The following is a 10,000-nucleotide window of genomic DNA, read 5'->3' on the forward strand; positions in this document are numbered from 1 at the left end:
TGAAATACCTTGGGCCTGCAGGGATTCAGAAACTAACGAAATGCTTTACATTTCATGAATGTTCTTCAAAATCGCCCATTCTCGAACAATTTAGTCTTTGTATAATGTTGGTGTATTATAATAGTGAGCTAAGAAGAAAATAAGGGAGAAAAATAAACATGGCAATAAAGGAGTGAATCTCAGCAACTACAGTAGAAAGATCTACTGAGGGGCAATAAATATGCAAAGAAAGGTTGACGAGCACGTAGTATGTTTTAGAACATTAAGATGCTATCCGAGGGGCACTCTGTTATGCATCGGAGTTAGTCTATTCAAACCCTTTAATGAACCTGAATAATGCAAGAGCGGAAAAGCTTATTGTAAACTAGATCATGTTTGCGTAGGTGGATGCAAAGGATGTGACGAGGGCAACTAAAAGGTTACGTTAAGGGAATGATCTGGGAGTTGATATGATTACAGGTGTGGTGCTGAGGCACGGTGGCGAGAAGGTGACTTGGTGGCAGGCCATGGAGTGAAGAGTATTACAAGAAGAGGGAAATTTTTCAAAAAATGGACAACAGTAATAATTGTTCGGCTGCATAATAAGAAAGGTGATCGGTGTGACAGATATTGCCTAGACATGGATAGTGTAAAGTAAGAGTTTTAACAGAGAAAGTGAGACATAACGAAAAGATTGCTGGAAGGAGAACAATAGGAGTTAAACGAAGGATACGGTGTAAGGTTTACATGTATTTCTTTTTTTCGAGAGAGTTGAAGAGGACTTTTCAAGCTGTTTTTAGCGTTCACTTACCTAAAGAAAACTTATGACGGATTTAAAGTGGCGCCTGATGAGGGTGTATAGTGTAGAGACTAACTGAGTGAGACAAATTAAAAGTTTTTTATGCTGAAAGTGAAGCATAAAGGCGACTGTTTGGTGTAAAATGGATCTTAGGCAAGGATCTTATAAATTCATGATTGACAAATTGTTATGGATGGTGTTAGAGAAAGTCAGAGAAAGAACAAATGTAACTGTAAAGTTGCAGGATAAAAAAAAATGGATTGTGAATGAATTGTGAAGTTACCTATGTTCACACACGATGCACAATTTGTTCGTGATTTTAAAGAGAAGTTGCAGACTGATACGAATTTGAAAGTTCGTAAGACGAAAAAGTTAAAAGTAAATCTTAGAAGGCGGCAGACAATGAGGGTAAACGGAAGTCTTTCCAGATAAATAAATACGTTGAATACGTTGCTAAAATGTAAGTGTGAGACAGGTAGGATAACGTAGAGCACTTTGGAGTAAGCGCAAAGAAGAGTTTTCGAAAGGGTGAAGCAAGGAAAGCTGCTGGATCTTTACAAAAAGTTTGAGGCGTCTCTGAAAGCTTACAGTTGTAGAACATGAAGATTTATCCAGTTTGCTAACCCATTGCTTCATATTAAGCGTGAATGTAGACTGATGGAAGAAGATAGAAGTAATTGAGATGAATTGTTTGCATAGTGTGTAAATGGAGTAAAAAGGGTTTAAAGCATTGGTTCCAAACCAAAGGAATTCCCCCCAAGGACGAAATTGCAGTGTTTCGCGGGGTTGGGAAGTGTGACCACAGATTGGCAGGCTCAAACTGGCTCTAGAACCGCACAAAACGCAACGTGCAACGGTCCGCACTACCGAGAGGTCACGCTGGGCTCTCTCTCTCTCTGCTAGCTTGTATATTTGTGTTGGTATTTTGTTGCATATGATTTGGAATGCCCCTTTTGAGGCAGACAATTTTGGAAAGGGGGGAATGACATTCTGACATATGGAGAAAGAGTGCATTGGCCAAAAGAAGAAGAATAAGAAGAAGAAGAAGAAGAAAAAGGTTGAGAACCACTGGTTTAAAGGAAGGAAAAGGGTAAATACAAAGGTGTGTTTCTGTGCATCCTGCCTGAACTGACGTGTCATGCTAGCTTGCATACATGACTAAGAGACTTGTTTTCAAGAAGCATCTTCAAGACGATCAAGTTTACCTGTTATTTTGATCGTCATAAAAGAAACAATAGTACAGTAATGATATAGCCATCGTAATGATGCTATGGTATATCGATATAAAATGGTTGTCAACGGATCAAAGAGTGACCGGAATCAGACGTCTGTATATATGTTTAACCGTATTGTATGCCCCAAGTCTCTGAATATGTCATGCACGTAGTCCCTGTATTCCCCTCCTGACCAAGCAATGAAGATCTCGTCAAAAACTCATTTCCATGAAATCACGTCGACTGTGGGAGGACCTCGACAGAAAAGGGATTTGTATAGTCATGGCAGTTCGGAATGACAACGAGGAAACATAACTAATAAGCGGTACTTAAATATAACTTAACGTTTTTGCATGAGGGCGTTTACTGTTTGACAGATGAAGGATCCTCCTGGATTCAGTTATGTTGAGTCTATTCATAAAAGCAAGCATGGGCGTCTCTTCAATGGGAGATGTAATCTCTTTGGCCTTGTCCAACATTAAGGCCATTCACTTTCAACCATTACGGTAACATTCGACATCTGTTTCACTCTACACATAAAAGCTAAGTTGAATGCGTAATCCCGAAATCGTTAATAATCACAGCTGTTCATTCATTTGATCAAAGTATAGATGCCAAGTATTCGGTAACCTTTCGTTACCTCCTTCAAAGTATCGAATGACTTATAATGAGAAACTTCGTTCTCGTTTCTGTGTCAAAAAATATCCCTGGGAGTCTCCGACCTTCTTGAGTTAAACAGTAACTTACGTGTTTAACAATAAAAAAAACGGATGTACGCACTAGTATGAAAAAGGATAGAGATGTCACATGAAAGAGGTGTAGATAGCTGTATTCTATCAACTAAATTCGTACTGAAGTAACTGAAAAAAAAGGAAAGTGACAGCATGTAACCATTCTGGTCGAAATATTAGATCTACTGTGAGGTCTTAGAGCAATGGCAATATTTTCTGTAACCTGATTATAAAGTTACTTGTCAATAGCTACACAGGTTCATGTAGTCTGTCAGTGTAACAATTTCGGGAACAACAGAGGTAAAATATTGGACGTCATAAGGCATGAAAATGATCTAGTAATATAGATAACACAATAATGGTTTCAAATTGATTAACATGTGAACACTCATGTAGCTAAACAGACTGAAAACCCTCTGATGAAATCCAGAAGAACAATTCCCTCGACAATATTCGTTATTTTCCCACACCGACATTCTCAGTCCATGTTCAAATACAGTATTGCTGAACATTTGAACTTACTCTTGTGTATTTTACGCCAAGGCACTAGGAAATGACATAAAGAACACATACAAATAACAGCTGGACTAATTAAGGATTTATTACGAAAAACTTCCAATGTTGTTTCCTTACAAGCATCGGTTCACGTGGACTTAGAACAAACGTTTCCATTGGCCATGTTAAGAGAAGTACATCGGATATTGTGGCAGCGTTCCTTATATTGGGTCTGATTTCAGTTACATGAAAACTGTCTTTTGACACATAAACGCTCTATTTCCAGCACGGGGTAAATTGTCTTGCTTGAAATATGATCAATTGCACCTTCCGGAACGATTGTACGTATAGCCACTATCGGACATTAAAACTGTGTATCCCGTGTGAGGCTATTAACGAAGCCACCTCTTATATTGCGTGCCATATCGAAATCCTGCATTGATTCTGACTCCACGGGAATGTTCTTGAACATACGCGATCGCTGACGACACCTGGTGTTGCACCACAACAACGTAATCAACAACAACAATGCCATCACTGGCTCCGAGAAAATCAAAATAGACTCGGAGTAGGTACGAGAGTTTAGTGATAACAAATAAGGCCAGTTTGTCCTCCAGTCATACGTTTTTACTTCGAAGTTTATTTTCAGATGCACTCTCGCCGACTCCCACCTCCTGTCTTCTAATGGGCTTATTAGTCGAATTTACTCGTCATTTCAAGATAAAAATTCTATTAGTATAAAAACGATGATCAACCCTCTGAATGCTTAACGGACGACATCCATTTGAAATTGGTAATCAAATACACAAATATTAGGAAGAGGAATCTATGGGTCGAATCGGGAAAAAATTTGTAACCAAATAATTCCTTCACCAGTGTGTTCTGATAGGTCCCTAGCATTAAAAAGAAAAAAAAAAATAATCTTACAGAGCAAATTCACCACGAAATCGCGATTTTTTTTCTTTTTTTACATTTTCGCTTTATAATCCTAAACTATGCATTTTATCGAGAACATTATTATATACGAAATTAAAGTTGATAAAATTGCCTTTCTAGTGATATATAATGAGGTATACGTTGTCGAATCATAGCACCTATGATTCGAAAATGTTGATGTTAAATTCCTGAAAATACATTTTTTCCGAATTTTGTCTTTCAACTTTTTCGATGAGCATTTTCTAAAAACAGCTTCGCTGCACTGTTAATCTATAACATTATCGCTATAAATTGTCTGTATAATGGTGTATAATGATGTACTATATTTTACTTAAAATGTGAAGGTGGTACTGCGCGGTTTTGAAAATGTTCCCAATGAAGTTCCATTAGTGGGCTACTTTCACGTTCGATATGTGAGATAAATCAAAATGTTTTCCGCACTTGAAATAACAGTTGATATGAATAAGATGATAGTCATTTTGACCATAACGAATTCTTAGAAATCGCCTCATTTTCTATGGGCCGACCTGACCCGGCCGTAACATTTTATTTTAAAGCTTAAAAATTGAAAATGCATTTTGACGAAAAAAAAAAAAATTGTTTTTCGTAGATGAAAAAATTGTATACGCAATTGTATATATCAATGTAATACTGTACCCAGATTAGTAGGCTATGTATTATATGTCTGGTGAAATTCGGAAGAAGGTTACATATGAAACTCTAAAACTCTAGTCGCTTTCAGCATATGTGCAAAATCGTGCATTTCAGAGTTTCATAAAATGTTACGGCCGCTTCAGGTCGGGCCATAGCAACTAAGAATTCGCTGTGGTCAAAATGACTATCATCTTATTCATATCAATTGTTATTTCTAGTGCGGACAACGTTTTGATTTATCTCACATATCGAACGTGAAAGTAGCCCACTAATGGAACTTCATTGGGAACATTTTCAAAACCGCGCAGGACCACCTTCATATTTAGGAGTAAAATATAGTACATCATTATACACCATTATAAGACAATTCACAGAAACAATTTTACATATTAATAGTGCAGCGAAACTATGTTTAGAAAATGGCCATTAAAAAGTTGGAAGATAAAATTCGGAAAAAAAAAATGCATTTTAAGGATTTTCACACCAACCTTTGTCGAATCATAGGTGCTATACAAAGACCACAAAGTATACATCATTATATATCATTAGAAAGGTAATTTAATCCACTAAAATTTCGTATATAATAATATGTTTCATAAAATACCTTTTTAAGGAGATTAAGCCGAAAATGTAAAATATTTGCGATTTCGTGGAGTGTTTGCCCCCTAAAAATTTTGCCAGGGTTCCGGACGTTGCGCTTTTTTTTCTTTTTGGTAATACCATTGACCTATCAGAACACATTGGTGAAGGAATTAATTGGTTACAAATGATTTCCCGGATCGACTCTTAGATTTCCTTGCTATATGGAGTTTAATTGGGAACACTTCTCGAACCAGACCACCTTCACAAATTGAGTAAGATATATATTATTATACACCATTATGTAGAAAAATTTTGGTTTTCATCGTGCAACGAAAATATTTCAGAAAATGTCCATTCAAGAAGTTAAAAGACAAAATTCGGAAAACATACATTTTCATGGTTTTAACATCAACCTTTGTTGAATCATACGTACTATAGTAACAAAGCAAATGATGCATCATTATATATTACTAGAAAGGTAATTTTATCTCCCTTAACTTCATGTATCATAATGTTCGCGATAAAATGCATAGTTTAGGAGTACAACGCGAAAAAAAATCGCTATTTCGGTGGGTTTTGCCCGCCTAAAAATTTTGTAGGGGCCCCAGATGTTTTATTTTTTATTTTTTTTTGGGCGGGGGGTTAATACTAGGGACCTATCAGAACACATTGGTGAAGGAATGATTTAATTACGAATTTTTTCCCGGTTCGACCAGTTCTGATGCTAAAATTCCCTTACATTTGCTGGTAGTGTAATTCCTTCGTTAACTGCTTGTCTGTCGGTTGGCTTCTCTCTCTGTCTCTTTCTCTCTCAGTTCATCGAAAATAACACAGCATAATTCATCCCAGTCACCATCTGTTCCCAGGAAAATAATGTAGTTGCAAACTTACCTTCCCTTAGGTTATTATGTAATGACGCTGCCTGATGCAATGGAGGCTGAGGTTTTCTGACGTTATTTCCTGTTACTGAAATAATCCGCAATAATCTGGTGTTCTTTCCACAACAATGACCAATTCGGAAAGCTTCACTTGTCAGATGGAAATCCGTTTTCGCGCTCTTCACTTTTTGTATGGCTTATCTTCTCTGTTGTTGTTCTGCTGTTGTAAAGTTATTTACATGTTAATCCTTTTGAAACCTGGTTCTCGATGTAAATAACAACCAACTTGTTTCACAGCAATGGTACAAAGCTACTGAAAAATATGCGATAAATTACCAAATTGAAACCGGCCACCTTCTTTTATTTGTAGGCAATGAAAACAAGAAATAGTGGATCAAGTCTAGGGAACCATTCCCCCCCCCACAAAAACGGCCAAAAGGAGTATGTGAATAAATCGCTCATTTATAAACAAATGTTAATATCATTCCTAGAACTCAGTAAATAATTTAGGACGCTTATTTCTATTTCATCACTGTTGGGCGTGCTTATATTCATTGGCTCATATGAGCGCGCTTTACTTTATTAGTTCGAAAAATAACAAAGGAGTCTTGTCATAGGTGTTTGATGAATAGATTTACTTTTATTTCAGAGAACGACGCCTGGGAAAATCAGAACTGCGTTGATGTTTTCATAATACAGAAACTTTGATTTTGTTTTATTACAGACATTACTTTATAAACTAGAGTTATAACGATGAAATTCGTTTTACTTTTACATTTAAAGAACTGAAGTATCAATTCAGTTAACTGCAGATGAAAAGGTTTCATGTTAAATAGATACACACACATTATACATATACATATCATATAATATATATTATATATATATATATAATATATATATATTATATATATATTATATATATTATTATATATGTATATATATATAGCCTATATATATCACACACAACAATAGAGCAAAAAGTGTGTTCGATCAGGCAATTGTTCTGTTCAGTCTTAAAGTATGATGACAATCATTTAAGAGGACCCCTGTGACAGCCAGTCTCCATATTAACTGAGTTCCGAACGTGATCATCATAAAGAGCTCTCATTTCCTGCCATTCGAAGCGCGCGTTAATTAAAGACAGCAAAAACTTGTACTTTAGTTGCGCAGTAACATTTTACATTCATTTATTTGTTTGTGTTGCTCTCAACCAGATTTGCGCATCACCCTAATACGAGGTGTGGCGCCATTTAATGACATAGTTGTGACGTAACGAATTCTCTCTGTCTGTCTCTCATCATAACAAAAGCAAACACCGACGGTGTGCGGTTTGATCCTTGGAAATGACTAGTTGCTTCGCCCTTGACGTGACGGAAGAAATATCCTCTGAATAAGGGGCATAGTCTGGGGAATTCCAAGAGGCATCATCCGCCTGTGCGTTCAACGTGGCCACGTTCATAATGAAGTATGTGACTTCAGCGCTCTTCAAAATTCACGGGGAATAGAAAATATTGGACTACAAATGGTCTTTCAAGAATGTGTCCACCATTCACTGAATTAACTTTTCACATCGTATACACTCTATTTGAGTGACAATTACCGTAAAACAATGTCTACTTGTTTTTCTTAACCGGTCATGCTGTACCAGATATCTCTATATTGAGCGCACAATAATCGTCAAATGGTATTTGAAAACTAAACACCTGTGGTAATGAGAATCTGACACCTGGTCACATATGTAGATCACACTTGTTAGGTATATATATCACTGACAAACATCGGAAAACACCTCATTGCTCTAAATTACAGGATCGACGTAAAGAAACGTGCAAACTCACATGGATACACATATATACCCTACAGCAAGAATCAAATACTATCATCATTCTGTAAATTTCATCAGTTATGAAACCGTAACACAAAAAACTGGCTCATTTCCCTTTGACATAATAAATTCACAGCGTCGTCCTTGACAGCACATTTCTCCGCTGAACTGACAATTTCTCATCACAGTGATTTTGTGTACAGCAGCGACCACATGACTGAGAAACAGCGACCAAGCCTCCAAACTCACACAACATCCACTTGCGCTGACGTAATACGTAGTATGCGGTCACTGACGGAAGACGCCAGCGAAGAACCGCCCATTCACTTTCACACCAGAAAACTTGACAACGCGGAACTGCTGAGCGAACGAATCTTTGGTGCTTGCATGAATTTAAGAAAAGTACAAGATGGATAATAATAGTTAGAGTATTTGGCCAAAAGATATGACACGATTTAATCTTATCTCTTTTGAAATCTTTTCCAAAAACATTTCAGGTAAAACTGAAAACTACTAGCCGCGGCCCACTTCCCACCAGTTGCCGACAGAAATATTTACCCCTTTCTGCTTATGGTTTTGTTTATGTTCTTGATATTGACGTCTTTTGTTTTAGTTTTTACGTTCAACTCCGAAGGGCTGGTACTAAACAGGCGACCATTTTGCTCTTAAAGTGGTAGCTACCGAACCAGAGGGGTGTGGGAACAGTCTTCAGTTTTACCACATTTCAGTCAATAGTTAAGGTGAAGGGTGAATGAGAAAGGAAAGAATTAATTCTAACCCGTCATCTAGTTAACTTAGACGCACTTAACTATGTACTTCTTTATTTCTAACCCGTTATCTAGTTAACTTAGACGCACTTAACTATGTACAAAAGAGTGAAGCGTTCCAAATGAATATGATGAAAAGAATGATTACGGTTGCAGTGTACTAAACGGTTAGAGGCGACTGTGAGAATTGAAGAGGGTTTTCACTGAGAAGGTAAGACAGGTGACACAAGGAATGACAGTGAGGCGCTGTGTGAATGTGGCCAAGGAAGATGAAGTGCAGGTTTCATTTTCATGAAGCAGTTGTGAAAGTTTGCGACAGAATTTCAAGAGATGCGATGTGGAGATCTTTGTTGAAAATGTGTGATGCATTAAATTGTTAAGACAATCAGAAACTTTTACAACGAACGTGAAGCTAGTGGTAAATGTGCTAAACAAGAGAAAGACTATTTTGATATCAAATAAGACCTAAGACGGTTGTGGTTCCACGGTGGGATCTTGCTCTGTAAAATTTCGTACATAACATTTTTTCTGAACTGTGAAATTTGTCCTAACTTCCCATTCCTAGGTTACTAACCTCATATTCCTGTTCCCACTGATACCCAAGGTTCCCTATGTGCAGACAGCGTTTAAAATTACTGCCTGTTTACCCATAAAAAGCATACTGAACAAACTCGCCACTGCTCAGTCTGTCTCGATGATTGGAAGACCTCGCACACCCCCACCCCCCCCCACACACACATATATACATATATATATATATAATATATATATATATATATATATATATATATATATGATAATATTACGTATATATTGTGTGTGATTGGCAGTGTGGTTACTCGCACATTAGTACACGTACCCATAAAGAATGAAATGATAAGTAAACCGGCATCAATTTATAATTTAAAAGCAATTTTCTTTACATGCAATAAAATAATACACCTTTTACTATTCAATTCGTTGTTTCACTCTTACTTCCTAAGTTTGTTTTTTAAACGTCACTGTCTATTCCAGTAATTTAATTTCATGGTTAACGGGGCACTTTATCTCACAATACTTCCCGGCACTTTTCTGCTTTTGAACGTTCGAGTCCTTGTTCCTAGCATTGTAACATTTATTTGTACAATTTTAATTTTT

The 10,000-nt window shown here is 36.8% G+C and overlaps 1 protein-coding gene across 5 annotated transcripts in view; it reads right to left on the bottom strand.

Moving 5' to 3' along the window:
- LOC135225770 (uncharacterized) overlaps positions 1 to 10,000 on the bottom strand; it is an 87,523-nt gene that overhangs the window by 41,419 nt on the left and 36,104 nt on the right. The window contains exon 1 of one of the 5 annotated variants that reach the window (XM_064265231.1): positions 6,282 to 6,488. The exons of the other annotated variants lie outside the window; for them this stretch is intronic. The gene's annotated coding sequence lies outside the window, so the exon portion shown is untranslated. Of the gene's footprint in view, positions 1 to 6,281; positions 6,489 to 10,000 lie in introns of those variants that run through there. 5 annotated transcript variants of the gene reach the window in all.

Source organism: Macrobrachium nipponense, chromosome 13, assembly GCF_015104395.2.
Source record: "Macrobrachium nipponense isolate FS-2020 chromosome 13, ASM1510439v2, whole genome shotgun sequence".
Classification (NCBI taxonomy): Eukaryota; Metazoa; Arthropoda; class Malacostraca; order Decapoda; family Palaemonidae; genus Macrobrachium; species Macrobrachium nipponense.